This window comes from Cryptotermes secundus, unplaced genomic scaffold (genome assembly GCF_002891405.2).
Source record: "Cryptotermes secundus unplaced genomic scaffold, Csec_1.0 scaffold239, whole genome shotgun sequence".
In the NCBI taxonomy this organism is placed as follows: Eukaryota; Metazoa; Arthropoda; class Insecta; order Blattodea; family Kalotermitidae; genus Cryptotermes; species Cryptotermes secundus.
The window spans coordinates 728,555-746,695 of NW_019734314.1; the positions used below are offsets into that span (position 1 = coordinate 728,555).

Sequence of the window (18,141 nt, forward strand, 5' to 3'; positions counted from 1 at the left end):
CTCATTTTTGTTGGAGGCTGAGACGACCCGAGGGCAATAATGCGGCTGGAAGGATTAGGCAAACTGAAAAAAAAAATCCACCTTATCGGGACTCGAACCCGCGACTTTCCGTCTTGTAATATAAAAGGAAAATTTTCTTATTCCTTGTGTTGTCCTGTGTAGACACGAATCCTAGTGAAACACCGAACCTATTTGGAATGCTTAACAATAAACAAAATAGCACGCCCATACACCGAGCAGGTTCGCTCAAGTGGTGACGTGTCTTACTTTTATTTGGTAGGTATTCGGTTTAAAACTCGGTCGGGACTTCGACTATCCTGACAGCGGTATTTGTGGATTTCCTCAGTCCCTCTGCGCAAGTAGTTACTGTCTTAAATTAGGACACGAAACGCTTCCTTTTTCATCCACTCCAATTCAATGTTCCTTAATCATCGTATTATTCAACGCTATGTACTTTGGGATACTCATGTCGATAATTGAAATACAGAAGAACAAAATAGGCCCCTATATTATTACGTAGAAACAGCCAATGATCGACTAGGCAAAATATTGTATCCAGTTCATTTAGTGATTCACACGGACAATTGGAAAGCAAGCAGCCGCCTCGATATCCTATTTTATTCTATGCATCCTGGTTAACAAAAACATGTCCGTAGGTATGAGAAATATGCAGACAACAGTTTATCTTAAATCGACTAAGTAACAATGAAGTAGCCCTTATTCATGTGCGAGTAAACTGACATATACTGTGGCCTAAAGAGGTCTTGTACCCTAACGTGAACTATGTTATATTTCGAGGCTTAAGTGGACTGTGATTTTCAACGAAATGGCCAAAACATTTTATGTCACCAGCTTCATACTAGAGTGGGAGATGTCGCAAGGCTGACTGCTCTCAACAGGAACTCTAAATGTCTGCCTCAGATACATTCCGATCCACGGTGAAATTAAAGTAAAGTAAAACAGTAAGGCCGCGCCATAGCTAAAGCGGTTAGTCGCTGGCTTCCCACCGCGGCAGCCCGGGTTCGATCCCGGGTGTGGTCAAGTGGGATTTGTGGTGGACAAAGTAGCGCTGGGGCAGGTTTTCTCCGAGTACTTCGGTTTCCCCTGCCAATCTTCATTCCACCAATTGCTCCACAATCACCCTCACCTATCATCTGGAGCTGGTACAATAGGCCAGAAGTGGCCGCAGTACAAGGGACTTAGTCCCGCCCCGCTATGAATAAAAAAACCAGTAAACGTATGAAATATATCGTAAATAATGCATCTTTCAGTTTAGATAATACTATAGATATAAAATGGGGCAAATTTGTATTCCTTTTTAATTTTGTTTGTATTCTAATGTTTTTATTTCTACTCAATTTCCTTTCTGTCTAGCTCTATAGACTTTTGGACCTTGGCCGCTTTTAGTTTCTTAATTCTATACACAGTCGGTATGACTCCTTAGATGGGGGATCAGCCCGTCGCAAGGCCGCTACCTACAGACAGGACAGCACAAACACAGAATAAACGCATACACGGATCCATGCCTCGAGTTGGATTCGAACCCACGATCCCAGTGTTCGAGAGGGCGAAGACGGTTTATGCCTTAGACCCCGCGGCCCTTGTAATCGGCTATTTCTACTCCAGCTCTTCATAATTTCTGAGCAACAAACTAAATGTGCAGTACAGGGTTTTGCCGTAAATATTTCGCGGTTATAAGTGATTGAGAAATCTTCTGATTTTTCCAGGTTTCCTCACGACCATGTGATAACAGCATAAAATAAACATGATACTTCCTAAATAAGACAAAAGGTTTAGGATTACATCAAGTATGGGTCAGAGGTACACTGCAGAACTTTTACGGGTAGAAGATTTGCAACTGGCGATAAGAAATCAATTACATTCAAGAAGACATTATAAGCTGATTACATCGGGGAGTCCATGAGGCAGTTAACTTCAGAATATTCTGTCTTTACATAATCCACCTACAAATATAAGGATTAAAATGTATAAAAATAATCGTATCCATGTTTTGCACGGGTATAAAACAGCACATTGAGGTCAATATACGTATTTCAGTTCTGATCAGAAAATTACAAAAAAGAAACAAGCATATTCTATAAATGAAAGGGGATTTGAAAATTATTGAAAATTATAGGCCTAATACTAAAACGACGGATACAAACTTGAAAAAAAAATTGTTGCTAATGACGTTAATGAAATACGTATACAAAACCAAAAAAAGTTCATTTTCATCTCTGATATTTCAAAATAAATGGAAGAACATAAGCTGCTTGTGCAGCGTGAAATTAATTATGAAGCACTCGGTTAATTCGCAACATGAATAGTGCCATTAACTTCCACGTAAATGGAGTTCTCTAATGCACCAGACAGGAATTCCATGCCCTACTTTAAACACACGCGAGATTAAGGCAAGTCAGGGAGTCTTCTGGGAAATGAGACCATTCAAGTGCAAGTAGAAAGATACAAAATGTTCGTTTGAGAGACAGACTACTTAAGAATCGTCCATTAACTAGCTCTGTGGATCTGACTCCATCTTCAGAACACTATGGTTACTTGCCTACTTACGAAACTGGACTCTTTTTACGGAAGCCAAATGTTCATTAACGTGTTCACAAAATCCCCTTAGTAATCCCTCCCTCGCGTCAGTTTAATTCAACCAATATCCTCAAATCCTATCTTTTTAGATTCGTTTTAATATTATTCTTCCTCCTACTTCTAGGTCCCTCAGGCGAATCTTCTTTTCAGGTTTTCCAAACTGTATGTATTGTTCATGTCCCTGTGCATGCTTCTCTTCCCGACTACCTCACATAACAGTGTTCAGTGCAAAACTGGCTGACTCCATGGAGCTGAGCCGCCAGTTGTGTAGCTTGTCAAGAATTTCCCAACATTTTATGGAACCTCAAGGTTTATTATCGTGTTCACAAGAGCCCTCCACTGGTTCCTGCCCTGAGCAAGATCAATCCAGTCCATACCACCCCATTCTATCTCTCCATTTTAATATTATCCTGCCACCTATGTCTAGGTTTTCCAAGTGGTCTCTTTTTCTTCTGCCTTTCCTACCAATATCATACACATTCCTATTCTACACCATGCGCGCTACATACCATGCCAATCTCATCCTCCTTGACTTGATCATTCTGATTTTACTTGGCGAAGACTAGATGTTATAAAGCTGGTCATTACGCAGTTTTCTCCAACTTTCTTTCACTTCATCCCTCAGCCTATGTTCCTCCCTTAATATTTCACGCCCATACAAAAACACAGTAAGTAGGTAAAAGTAAAGCTATCCCTGTAACAGGCTGTGAAGGTCCATAGGGTTGTGAGACGTTGAAGGTCCCACATTTTCTAGACAATCGGCTCAAAGATGGCGGTAAGGTTGTCAGCCTTACGCGCCGGCCGCGCTTTACTACCCAGGAAAATTACTTAATTAATTCCTGGTACTGATTTCTGTTAGAGGCTGAGTAAACCCCAGAGCCTAGTGCGGCCGGAAGGATTAGGCAAAATTATAATTTTGTGTATTCTAATGTTTACGTTTTTAGACAGAAGACGAGAGAATTAAGTTCCTGATTATGTAAATTTCTCCCGCCTTCCGTTAATTCCCCTCTCTTAGGTCCAAATATGCTCCTTAGCACCGTAATCTCTAACACATTCAGTCTCCGTACTTTCCTTCAGATGAAAGACCAAATTCCACTCTTTAGATCAACGTAATTCTGTGGCTGACCCCTCATTGGTGCGTTTGTACGTACTTTACCCACGTTTCAGAAATGGCCTACACTAACTGTAAGTCGGTGTAGCGACTGGCTACGTGCTGGAGGGCTAAGGAGTCGGAGTTCGAATCCGGGTAGGGGAAAGATTGTACTCCTCTTCACGTCGTCCAGACCGGTTCTGCGGCCCACCCAGCCTCCTGTCCAATGGGTACCGGAGCTCTTTCCCGGGGGTAAAGCGGCCGGGGAGTAGAGCTGAACACTCACCTCCAACTAGTGCCGAGGTAAAAAATACGTGGATCTATACCTCCAACCCCCATACGTCTTCATGGCATAGTGCTTAATTAGCTATGCACAGGGACTAATTTTACTTTTTACCATCATATGTATAGTATTAAATGTCCCATGAACTCAGACATACGAAAGAAACGAGCTAATGAATACCTACCGAACGGTGATATAATTCAAATAAAACTTCTTTAGGCGCTTATGCTAACAAAGCTGATTTAAGCACGTGTAGATCTTGGACTGTTCGTGTTAGTTCCAGTCGGTGGATGGATGTTACGTTCGCTTCTCTTCTGTGGTATGTCGTCCTGTGTGCGTAGAACTTGCAGCAAATAAATCTACCACGACACAGAACACGAAAACTGAACAGTTCCCCCAACTCCACCTTTGCCATTCTCCATTGCAATAGCTGCTGCACAGTCAGTCTGCTCCAGTCTGCTCTTAGCGACAGTGCTGCTAACATTACTTAGTAGAATAAACGCCTATAAAGTCCCGTTCCTTATTCCTTGCCGACGTGGCAACACTGCACCACAGGACCACACTGTGTCATTCAGCGTATACAAAGCGCTGTTGCCAACCGCAAACAAACTCAAAGGAAGTTAGGATCCACATACAGTACATCTGAACGATGTCATCAGTACTGAAACTTCGGACTGAGTACGCGCCAAACGTTGTAGCCACAGCCGTCTCTATTTGAAAACACTAAGGTTGCCTGTTCGATTACAGGCTTTGATCCTATCTTTCAGTTATAATGAAAATTGTTAATATTATTTTTTTTTCTTTCCCACTCACTCCCAATTCTTCTGCGACCGCCTCTGTGGTCAAGTGCTCAGAGTTCGTGGCTACAGATCCAGAGGTCCAGGGTTCGATTCCCGGCGCTACCAGATTTTCTGAGAAGTAGTGGGTCTGGAATGGGACCCACTCAGCCACGTGAGGATAACTGAGGAGCTATTTCAAAGAAATAGCGGCTCCGGCCTAGAAAACCGAAATTAACGGTCGTGGGGATTCGTTGCGCTGACCACGTGACCTTTATCAACTAAAGTTGGCACTAATTTCGCCAACAAGCGGCGGTCGCTCGGTTGGTATAGTTCGTTTGCGGACTAAAGCCGCAGAGTTTAGTTTAGTTTTTTTCTAGGGCACATCGCCGCAAATTTATCTGGCTTGGTGCCCCATTTCCCATCCGAGGAGTGTTACTAGATCTCTGAAGGACTCACTGACTTAGAATTAGGCCAATTATGAATCTTAACCGGAAACAGCTGAAGAACCCTGTCCACATATTAACCGCAAGAAATACGTAATGAGATGTCTTGTAAATCTCATTATTCAGACTAATGTAACCGGCACTTTTTGTTCCATTCTCTCGCATTACGTTACGCTGTTCCCTATTGTGTACCTCCTAAGTGGCCACTGTTGTCCACACCTGCGGGTACCGTTCTGAGTCAGTATTGCCTGACCCCAGCATCGTTATCGAGATATCGCGAGTCATGACGTCACATGAAAGAGAGAAAGAGAGAATAAGAAGGAAGATAAAAGGTCTGAAGTAGCCATGTGAAAATGGCAGTTAGAAAGTATGGGCGTGAGGGTGGGTGGGGTATCTGCAGCTACTTGGGTGCGCAGTGGGCGTAACACAAATAATGGCCTTACACTAGGATTGTCTGGCGTTTCAAACTGCCAGGCATACGAGTACCAGAACGCTCAGCAGCGTGAAAAGAAAATCCATCCTATTCACCAAATTTATATTCTTCCTTTAAGATTTACTTCCCTAACTTAAACCTCCTCTTCCCCATTTCTTTTCCCATTCTTTATTGTCGTATTTATTCTGTCTTTGGATGTTGGAGGGATCTGCGTGCCTGCTCTCTACATATCCTCTTTCTTATAGTTCTGTCTCGCTTTTATTATTTCATTCGACTTCCCTTCTTCTAATCCTCTTATCTTTTGTTTCTGTCTCCTTTCTCAGAGGTCTAGTGCTTTAGAGGATGAGTTTAATGTTTAAACTTGATCTCCCATCATTTCTCTACCATATCTAACCCAACATTTCAGCAAGCTTCTTCACGGGTCTTTGCTAGCAACACTTAAGATGTCAGAGTGTGACTGAGTTGTACAACCAAGACTGTCATAGACTGCAACTTGTTACGTGTTTATAGGTGTCCTCTAACAACACAAATAAAAACATGGGCTATACACCATAAAGACATGCCATGTTCGCTTGTAGCGTGTTGCAGATTCTGAACCATGTAAAAGAGGAAAAGATTAGAAAGAGTAAAACGTATAAAGACTAAATCTGGTACGGAATATTTGTAATTCCATTAATGAGTAAAAGCTTCTTACTCTCTTCCTGAAGGAACTGATGGAGAAAGGTTCTCTCCAATGACAAGTTAGTTACGTCATTTAGACAACACCTCTCTATCCATTTTCATAGTGCAACAAAGAAAATAAACATCCATCTACGAGGGAGGGTCAATAAATAGTTCACAGATGGAAGTAAAACAGCTCTAATGGACGTATTAGGTTTTCTGTGTATATCACTAGGTAGCAGCACAGTCCAGCTCTATGACAGTCTAGGCAGCAGAAGCGCATGCGCATATTCAGAGACTGGTTTCAGGTGTTAAAATGGCGACCGTGCTTGAGGAGTATCTTACCGAAGAGCAGTATTCTGTTGTACGTTTTTTATGGATAAAGGTACTCGCTGCAGAGGATATTCATAAAGAAATATTTCCAGTTTATGGTGGGAAGTGTTCGTCGCGTAAAGCGGTTCACAACTGGGTCGAGAAATTCTCTCAAGGACGTTCGAAAGTCGCAGATGATGAACGAAAAGGTCGCCTAGTTCAGATTTTGATAGAAGCAGAGACTTCTACGCTGCGGATTTCGACGCACTGGTAAAGCGATGGGGCAAGGATATCAATGTTGGTGGAGCATATATCGAGAAATAAATGTTTTTCCCAGGTTCCAATACCGCATGTTTTACGTTTTATGTCCATTTGTGACCTATTTACTGACTCTACCTTTACATCTATAACCTACAAGGCATTCGACCACAGAATGTCTCTCTTCGAGCGGTCCCACACCGTAGGCCACTAATGGCAGCGAATGACGGTGAGGCGGGCCGAACTGCAATCGGGCTGCCCAAGGCGGTTTTTCTTGCTACGGTGGTAAATTTCTGTCTGATTACACCAATGCAGTTGGTCTGTCCTACAGAACAGTATAGAATGAATAGGGCCCACAGCATCGGACATCAACTGTTCAGTTTACTGGATACTTCTGTTCCCTTGATAACCGGGCCAGTAACGGTGATGTTCTACACAAAATACAAGATTTATATTGCAAGCCACGAGGGAAACAATGGTATTTATTCTCTGTCTCTCTTATTAATATAAACTGCAGAAATAACACAACTTCGCGCTCTTTATGATAATCTTCAAGGTAAAAGTTAATGAAATTCCCCTTGTTCTTAATTAAGCACCACGTCATGAAGGTGTATGGGGGTCAAGGCATAGATCCACACACTCTTAGCTTCAGTACTGGATGGATGTGAGCCAATTTCATGCTACGAAATTTTTACCACAGGAAAAGATCTCGATACCCATTGCATAGGAGTTTGGGTTGGCCATGGCGTCGAAGTGGTGGTGTTATGCGTGGACATAAATCACTTATGCACTATAATGCATGTTGTGGTGGCCTAGCAACCAGACCACAGACGGAGAAATGGAGAACGAACAAAAGAATTTTACAGGCAGTACTTTATACTGTGTATTGTTTTAGAGATAACGTCTTGCGAACACTGAAATGGGCTTCAAGGAGCGCGGAAATTAAGTTAATAAAAATATGTTGTGGGGTGGGTATATATATCACACGGCTGTACTTATCTCACCGTAACTTTGGAATTAAAAGGTTTTCTTCCTTTCAAGCCTGCACTAGAATTATTTGTTTAAAAATCCTATATCGCATACAATGAATAGATGAAAATATTTATATTCGTATTTAGTCATACCGTTTCATCTTCAGGGTCTTCTACGTGTTTTCGTGGTTATTTTCAATAAATTAATCGCCTCACTCTTAACTTTCATAGAACTTTGTTGTCTTATATTCAGCTACGATCATTCACACATTTCTGAGGTACAATGTATACTTTTCAGAAGGTTTTTGTGACATCCCAACCGTAACATTCGTATTAATAAGGGTCTTAATAAGAGGACCACACACTGTAACATATATGAGGTAATTCATTTTGCTCGCTTTAAATGTTTCGGTCTATACGTGTCATACAACCACAGAGCAACGTATGGTAGGACGCAAAAACTACACAAAGCTAAAAGAACAGAAACACTACAAGGAAACATATACAACAACTGTAAATACTACAATCGAAATAACAAACAAGAAGACACTACAACAACAGTCATACCCCATACTTTCATACATGTAATTTTATAATATTTATAATACTAAAGCAATTTTAATGCACTTCTTTCAGTGTATGCCTTCTGAAGATGACCCATACTGGACGAAACGTATAGAGGTATTAAAATAAATTACCTCACGTACGTTACAATTATTATCTTATTAATAACATTACTGTCTAAAAAGGGTAAAAGGTAAAGTTGTCCTTGTACTAAACTAACTAAGCATTGCGCCATGAAGGCGTGTGGGGGAGCGGATGTATAGACCAAATTTTCTTGACCTCGGTACTAGGTGGTGTGGTCAGCTTCACGCCCCGGCCGCTTTATTCCCGGGGAAAGAGCCCCCGATACCCATTTGATACGAGGTTGGGTGAACCCAGAGCCGGTCTCGACGACATGGAGAAGTGACAATTCTTGCTCCCACCAGAACTCGAACTCCGATCCCTTGGTCATCTGGCCCGTAGCCAGTCGCTAACCCGGCTCCCTCATTACTGTGAACACTTATACCAAGTATTGTGTTTCCTATGAAATCTGATGAAATATTTGAAAATACGATGCATAATCTAAATGAATGCATTCCGTTCCATAAACATAAAACAATACTGGAAGCCAAAATTCAGGATTCCATGTAAACGAATTTATTTGTGGTTTATTTAAAGACACTGTTCAGGAACTCAGGCTATGTATATCCTTGAATATAGCGCATCGGTCGGAACTACAGAAAACACATCTTCCTCTATTGTTGCGTGTTGGACAAGGTTTAGAGAGCTGTTGCCTGGCAACGAGTTGATCAAATCTATTACAATTTTATTGAATTGAGGTGTCTGAGATTGTCATGACAAATAGCATGCACAGGAGACTTGGTAAATGAATTAAAATGTTTATGAGGAAACAGAAGAGAAGTCTAGTTGTAAAATGCATCCGCAGACAGGGCGATAATATTAATAAGAACGTTATAAAAACGCAGTGTGAATTTATGAACTGGATTAAAGTAGTCCGAAACAGAGACCATTGGTGAGGTGTTCGGAACACAGCAATTACATTTTGAGTCTCTTAAAATGCAGATTTGAATGGAGAAGTTCATGGAGGTAGGCCTAGGCCCACTGGGGCTGTGGTGCCAAGGAAACAAATTACAGATAATTTGATTGCTTGAAGTCTAGTAACTTCTAAGAATGACTCAGGTCGGCAAAGTAGGTTTCTTTGGCAGTTACTCGCTCTCAGACAGAATACATCTAGGATATATGTTCAACCCATATGGAACTGTTAGGCAGACACACGTACAGATATGCAGACAAACACGATGAATACTACAATGTCTCTAAACGCAATAAATATATTTCAAAACTGGCCTATTTTGGAGCCCTCTTGTAAACGCTAGGAGAAGTGGTCACTAATTTAAATAATTGGAATAGCGGTGCTTGCACCTTATGGAAGAGGAATTGGTCCATAACAAGAGCGAAAATATTATCATTACGATGTAAATCACGTTTACCCAATCGGTCGATGGCGTTCTCCCCACCTGTTTAATCAAGAGCGTTGCCAGGAGGGAAGGGTGGAGGGGGGGGTCTGTGCTAATAATGAAACATTCTGTTGTATTGTGGGTAAACATGACGTGAATAGGATGGGCTTCCGGTAAACCGATTATATTAAACATTATCACTGACGTATGGAACCACAGTCTGTGGTCTAATGTCTGCGCTAGTCCTCAGGGCACGTGGAAAGCTCTCCTAATTGTATTTATTACTAATGGTGTGTTTGCCTGCATTAGCCAAACAAAGCCTATGCTTCCAATTTGAATGATGACTGATTCCTAGATGAGGCTGGCGTCATCAAACAGCCTAAATGACCTGTATAAACAGGTGGCTCTTATTTCGTCTTGAGTTCATATCACAACATTCAAGAATGCATTTTTTGACGGAACACGCCGGTGCGGCGTACCGGCACATATTTTTAGAGAGACGTTGACGGCCGTCCGCTCTAATAAATATTATTATTTATTTATTTTGTCAGCATCTTGAACCTTTCACTTATATTAGCAGTTATGTCTCAGAAGCTTCATATTCTCTATACGCAGGCTTTTTTCTTTGCCTGTCGATATTGTGGCGTATGGACCCTTTACTAGGACAAGGACAACAAAACAAACAACGAAATAACAGCCTTTGCTATGCAACGGTGCGGTAAACACACCTATACAAAAATACTCGTAGTTACTGTTGTACTCGGTCCGTGCAAAGGGGTTATGAGGAAGAAAACTGGGGCGAACCAGTTAGGAGAAAGACTGTGTTTGCAAGGGCCAGCAGCACGTACAATAGACAGACTCGTCTTCTCTTCGGAGAAGGCGCCCACAAAAACAAGACAGCAACTGTCAAATAGTAATAAATACCTGGCCATGAGCCCCACATCCAAGACTGACTGACTGACTGACCGTCAGTCGCAATGTGACTTTGGCTTTTTTGACCCAATTTGTTGAAAGTCAGCCTATGAAGAGAAGACTAGGCGGTTCGCGTGAAATGGTCGCCTGCCTGGGAGTTGTCAGTTGAGAGGCGGTTCTGCAGAGGAGGCTGTGAAGACAGAAACTAAGCGCGTGAAGCTGAAGAATCTCCACTGTTAGCATCCGTTGCCAGGGAACGGCTGATGATGACACAGCATGCCGAAAAAAGTCTTAGTGGGTGCTAGGGTGATTTCTAAATTGTGGGGATTAGCGGTAGCGCTCTAATTTCTTGTAGTTCCGAGTTGTGTGTATAAATGCTCAATAAATCCATTCCCCAATCCAAACCCCGTCAATAGTCACGCCTAAACCGCGAGAGTGTTATAACCGCAGTTACGGTCGCGTAAAGCGGCCTCCGTAGTCTAGAGGTAACGTTCCCACCTCATGACTCGTAGTACGCGGGTTCAAACCCGGCGGAGGTCGTGGAATTTTTAAGGGCGGAAAAATTCAGGGAACAAGTCCTCCGGGAGGTACTTTAAGCTGTGTGTCCCGTGTCGTAACTTTACGGCACGTAAAAGAACCTCATATCCCCAAAGGAGATCACTGAGCCAAATTCCAGGACGTTTCCCACCCAACAATAGTCTCTAAGGCATCTGATAGATGGGGGAAGCATTATAGACACCGCTAAGCAAGTGGCCGAACTCGCTTGCTCGGCGGGACTGATGGTACGCACCATTTATCGGTAGGGTATAGAGACTGGTAGAATATCATAGAGGGAAGCACAATAGATCAAACTGGTCGCGGTGCATGGGGAAACCCACCCTCTCTAAATAACTAACTAACTATGGTCGCGTAAAACTTGGAAGTCGAATAAGTTTTGAGATAAAGGGCATCCAGTAACAATCTCTGAGTCATATGTCGAACTTCATTCTCTGTCAGTCTTTTCAATATACCTTTATGCGTTAAAATAAAATGCAAATTGTAATATAATACTAATTTGGACGGAAAAACGAATAGAAAATATATCAACTGGAGTCAAGAGGTACACACCATGAAATAACAGAAAAACGAAGTTCAATAACTCCCAAATTTTACGTACTCAAAAATGACATCAGTGTCAACACTCCCGCATTTCAATGTATGATTCTGACACTATTGCGACAACACAGGCCTAAGAATTTTCTTTCCAAGGAATGGCCCTAGCAGGTTTATTTTGATATTAAAAAGACAATTTTCTAATTCATAATGTCCTTTTCATCTGGACTGATGTTTTATAGTCTGGAAAGGAATCTTATCACAGCTCATTTCTGCACGGTGTTGCCAGCTTTATCTCCAGCACTGCACAGGAATCTTAGCTGGTGACAATTTGAATCCTTTAATTTCGTTTATGATCTAAACGGACATAACACTGTCGGTCTCAAGAAAAGCATTTCGGCTAATACTAATATTATCTGTTTTGATTATAGTCCGCGGAACCGTATGATAATGCAGAACCATTAAGTGTTTTATAAATGACAGTGTTCTTGAAAGTAATGACAAACATTAAAGGTAAAATTGTCCCTGTGTTTAGCTAATTAAGCACTACGTCATGAAGACGTATGTGGGAGTGGATGTATAGATCCATATTTTCTTGACATCGGCACTAGTTGGAGGTGAATGATCAGCTTCACGCCTCGGCCGCTTTACCCCCGGGAAACAGCCCCCGGTACCCATTGTATAGGAAACTGGGTGGACACCAGAGCCGGTGTGGACGATTGAAGAGGTGAAAATTCTTGAGCCTACCGGGACTCGAACTCCGACCCCTAGGTCGTTCAGCCCGTAGGCAGTCGCTGTACCGACTACGCTATCCCGACTCCCTTGAAAGTAATGATAGTCTTAAGAAATGGTTTAGAGTATTCAGGACCTCGGGTTGGCCATCTTTCTGCCATTCATAAAAAACTTTTTTATCTATTACATTTTAAGTTCTCACGTCCCTAAGTATAAAGGGTACTATCTTCTGGGAAGCAGAGCTGTGTAACCCTGTATAGAAGTTTACTGACGTTTCGGAAGAACATGCTGGCTCTATCTTCAAAGTCGAAGAGTAGTCCAGTGCAAGTGACTTGCAAGGAAGCCGGCGGAAAGCACAGCATTACATGTCAGAAGACAATGCTTTTAATATTACAACCCCTTCTTTTTGGCTTTTTTGTTAAATTAATTTCTGTTGCTTTTCTCTTAATACTAGAGCCATTAATTCGCAGTTATCTAGACATATCATGCGACAATTTTAATATAACTGTGACCAACAAGCTCTAGAATTCATGTCTAATTCCCTAATATTAGATAGGTAGCGACGTCGTGACTCCTCTGGCCGGATGACGTCGAATTTCTTGGGTGTTTCTTCTTAATGGCGGTCTGGGCCAAAATTTTATTGTCACGAAGTTTTGAGAAAGTTGAGTTGTTTTCATTTGGGGAGTTGTGCCTTGCCGTCACCAGGGGAAGTATGCAAGATTGCTCAGGCCCTCTACGTAGGCCTAATATTGTAAAGAACATCTCATGTGTATCCTTACTTACTTACTTACTAATTGAGCTGAGCCCTTCTTGAGGAACCGCCAATTCTGCAGCTATTCAAGAATTTCCCAGCATTTTATGGAACTCATAGGTGCATTACCGTCTTCACAAGAGCCTTCCACTTGTCCCCTATCCTAAACCAGTTCAATCCAATCCATACCATCCTATCCTTTCTCTCTAAGATCAATTTTAACATTGTCCACCCACCTACGCCTTGGTTTTCCCAGTGGTCTCTTTCCTTCTGGTTTTTCCACCAATATCCTATATGCATTCCTCGTCTCCCACATTCGTGCTATGTTCCCTGCCCACCTCATCCTCCTTGACTTGATCATTCTAATTATACATGGAGAAGAATACGAGTTATGAAGTCTTAGTTTCAGGAAATGTTTACTGAGGTATATAAATTAACCTCACTTTAATTTGTGAAACTGGTTTACGGTAAGTATAAAGATGAGAGCTGTAAATCTATATTTTTCCATACTTTCCACACAGGTTCCCCTGTCGTTCTGTACTTGACGTGACACGCAAACCTCGCCCTAATGCAGTGGTTTCCAAACTTCATAATGGCGCCGCCCCTTCTTAACTCTGTGTATGTGCGTACAAAGAACAGCTTTTAAATTCTCCATTTTTAAAATCAACGCATTTTAGGTTTTAATAGGTTAATAGTATTTACAAGACTTTACAAATACACGAAATCAAACAATCTCTGATATTTTTTTAATTAAAATCATCCCAATTCTACTACTCAGCTTTCCACGAAAATCCCACCCAAGCACCTAGTTCCGTCCCCTCCTAGGGGATTAGGCTCCACATTTTGTGAACAACTGTCCTAAGAGAAGAACAAAGATTGGGGATGCTAAGGAGAATAATTGATAAGGGATAATAAATAACTTGACAGCGAAGAAAATTACATAATGAAGAGATTCATAATCTGTAATTTTGACTAAATATTATACTATACATATATATATATATATTTTTCCCCTGTTGCTCTCACTTGGAGCGTAGGGTATCCATGAAACGCTTCGTTTCACTTCAGTTTCTTAATCTAAGGCAATCGGTAGGATACCTTGGACGAGTCATCAGCCCGTCGCAACGCCTTTACCTACGCACAGAACAACACAAACACAAAACAAACGCACACACAGACATCCATGCCTTGAGTGGGATTCGAACCCACTATCCCAGTGTTCGAGCGACCGAAGACATTTCATGCCTTAGACAGCGCGACCACTGTGATCGGCCGTAGAATATTATTACGGTAATCAAATTAATTATGACAAAACGGGCGGGATATGTATCATATATGTAATACATATTAAATGCATATACAACTTCATCGGGAGATATAAAGGAAAGTAAAGGTAAAGTAAAGCTATCCCTATAACAGGCCGTGGAAGCCCATAAGGTTGTGAGACGTCGGGGTTCCCACATTTTCTCTAGAAAATCGGTTCATACATGGCGGTAAGTTTGTCAGACTTACGCGCCGGCCTCCCTTTACGTGACACGAAGATTCCTGGTACTCATTTCTCTTAGAGGCTGAGTCGACCCAAGAGCCATAATGCGGCTGGAAGGATTAGGTAAATTAAAAAAAATTCACCTCATCTTGAGTCGAACCCGCGACCTTCCAGTTTGTGGCATATTGCCTCAACGAACTACACTGCCGCGTGCCCAGATGTAAAGGAAAATGTTCATATTTTATCTCCTGCCTGACTGGTCAACTATTATAATATTACAACTAATATAATATTACAATATTAGGACGATAATTATCGTCCTAATATTGTCAGTGATACTTAGAGTTGGTTCGTGAATTATAGTTGTAGTGAAGAAAGTCGTCTTCTGGGTTTAGGCGCCGTGTGTTCTTCGTTTTGGCCGACGTTTCGGAGGAACATATCGCCTCCATCTTCAGAGCAGTGAATGGCTTGGNTCGACTGTATAAAAACACGCGGTCCTGTTTCATAATTATTTTTGTACAAAAACTTTTTTTTAAATTCAAAGTCACGGAGCCGTAGTGGATTTGTCTGCATAAAAATATCATATTCCATTCCACTCACTAGCATTACCTTATGTTTATTCATAATCCTTTCTTTACCTTGCATTATTTTTAATTGTCTACTGATTATAGAATGAAGTGTGAGTGTACTACTTCAAAAAACGAAAGCTGATAGACGAAGAATGTGCCAGTTTTTCAAAAGTTAACGAATCCTGCAGGGATTAACGCCCTTCTAGGCTTCTTCCTAATTAGACTGGTGCAGTGGACGGCGTTTACGGCCGTAGTAATTCGGGAGTCGAATGCTTGTTATAGCAAATTAAGTTCATACAGCATGCATTCAAATAGCCCCTCCTTTATTCCATTCTCTCTCGATTTGAATTGCTGATTAGTCCCTACGCTCTTTGAAAAACAAACTAGAAACGATATACGTACCCAGACGAGCTATATGTATATACTGCATAGAGTTGTCGCTCATTGTCGTTATAGCTGGTTGGAGTTAAGGATGGTTAAAACAGTGTCTCACCGCACTCACTGCTGTTATTACACAAATACACTTCTGGAGTCTGTGTATAACTGCAAGTAAGGCCCTAGCACAAGACCGCGCCATAGCTCAAGCGTTTGGTCGCTGGTTTCCCACCGCGGCAGCCCGGGTTCGATCCCGGGTCTGGTCAAGTGGGATTTGTGGTGGACAAAGTGGCGCTGGGGCGGGTTTTCTCCGAGTACTTCGCTTTTCCTTTTCCAATCTTCATTCCACCAAATTCTCCATCATCATAATCACCCGGGGAAGGTACACAAGGCCAATCAGTGACCGCCGTGCCGAGGGGACCCAGCTGGACTCCACCCCCCCCCCTTAAGCGAATTAAAAAAAATGGCCCTAGCACAGAGTTACTTAATTGGCAGATTATTCAACGGCATTGCAGCAACAAGATCCTGGAATGTCACGGCGTGTAGCCTGGTATATGTTGACCAAAGTTCTGGAAGAATATCCTGCCTCCGAATTCAGGGTAGACCTCAACAATATAAGTGAAAGCAGTATATTCCTCTTAAAAAATGGTAAATATCTACCAGACTACGCGGCGTCACATCTCACCGCCGTGAGAACCTCAAATTTCATAATGTTATTCAGATTCTAAGGAATCAAATGGGTAAGTCGAAATAGAATATTCATTAAAGTGAGAGGCTATGGTTCGATTCCTGGTGGGAGCAGACATCTGTACTCTTCAATGCCTCTCCAGTCTCTTGAGCATACAGTGTTCCCCATTTTATTATTACTGCGGGAAAACCGGATGGAGTGTAAAAATACCCTTTCATCTCACCTAGTGAAAAAGTTAAATATGTGTAGACTTGTACCTCTGCTCCCCTATACGTCTTCACTGCGTGGTGCTTAAACACAAACACGACTTCAACTCCTGTACAGGTGCACTTAATTTAGTATTCCCCCATACCGTAAATTCCGTGTTAAAACATAAGTAAGAATAAACAGAAGTGGAACATGTCACATTGATCAGTGTTTCTCAAACTGTAATCCGAGGATCACTGGTGGCCCGTGGCGGACCACCAGACGGTCCATGGTATTATTCAGTCCATATAGTACTACATAAGATGTAATAAATGAAATGAAATTAAATTTTTAAGAATCGATGTTTAAAAAATACTTTAAATTGCTGGATTGAAAAGTGTGGTTTATGGAAAGTTTGGCTATAGTTTTTCTCCTATCATCAGAAAAAAATCACAATTGCATGCTCTTTACGGCTAAGGGTAATGTTATGAAAGCTGAGTGTTTGCCGCGTGCTCCGACAGCCTATGTATTCGTCCGAACTTACCGAAAATTTGAGAAACACTAACATAGAACTACGTGACGTCAATAAGCATACTCATAATTAAGAAAATATTAATCAATTTTAGTAAATGACCTTCCGAATTTTTCTTTATCTCAAATTCTTACAACACATGTTCTAGAAAACTGTTCCCCCCCACCCCCAGTATTCTCTATGGCTAGGACGGTGGTGTTGAGACAGAACTGAACTTCACGCACCGAAGTTCCTTTTTGGAAAGAAAAGAAACTCGAAACATGAAAATTCCAAATCTTGTCTCCTGCACTGAGACATTTTCGTACAGAACATTGAAGCCTAACACCGATTTCATCCGGTTTTTCTTCTACGAGAATTAGGGATTATAATTCGGTCCTTTTACTTCTCCAATAACGAACCTGTAGGATTTGAGGTTCTCACAGCGGTGGTTATGAAGAGTACTGCCTTCTGGGATAAACGCCATGTAATCCATTTTAAGTAAACAGACGTTTCGGAGTAACATATCGCCTCCTTCTTCAGGGTCGAATAAGTCAAGCAAGATACCAACTTGAATGTAGGTGGCAAGCTGCCAAGACTGTTATCTTGCTCGGCTTATTCGACCCTGAAAGTGGAGACAATATATTCCTCCGAAATGGCGTTATACGTGGTAGAGTCATTACGTTCGTGGAATTTGGTTTTATCACATCATATTACAAGGTTGGCATGAAAGAAGACTGATTAGCAAATTGTACATGGATCAGAAAGTTAGAGTACGACTAGACAGAGGGGAGACAGGAAGTGTGCAGACTGGAAGAGGAGTTCGACAAGGATGCTGTTTATCACAAATTCTGTTCAACTTGTACAGCGAATGCCTTACCAAGGAAGCTCTGGATGGGCTCGGAGACTTCAAAGTAGGAGGGCAAATTATTCAAACTGTGAAATATGCAGATGACCTTGTGTTAATGGCTAAGGAAGAAACTGTGCTACAGGG

At 41.7% G+C, this 18,141-nt stretch overlaps 1 long non-coding RNA gene across 1 annotated transcript in view; it reads right to left on the reverse strand.

Annotated features, from left to right (window-relative positions):
* Positions 1-4,411, reverse strand: part of LOC117282634 — a 128,058-nt gene extending 123,647 nt beyond the window's left edge. Inside the window, exon 1 of the long non-coding RNA XR_004513451.1 lies at positions 4,156-4,411. This is a non-coding gene — a long non-coding RNA (uncharacterized LOC117282634). The remainder of the gene's footprint in view (positions 1-4,155) is intronic.
* Positions 4,412-18,141: the final 13,730 nt, after the last annotated feature.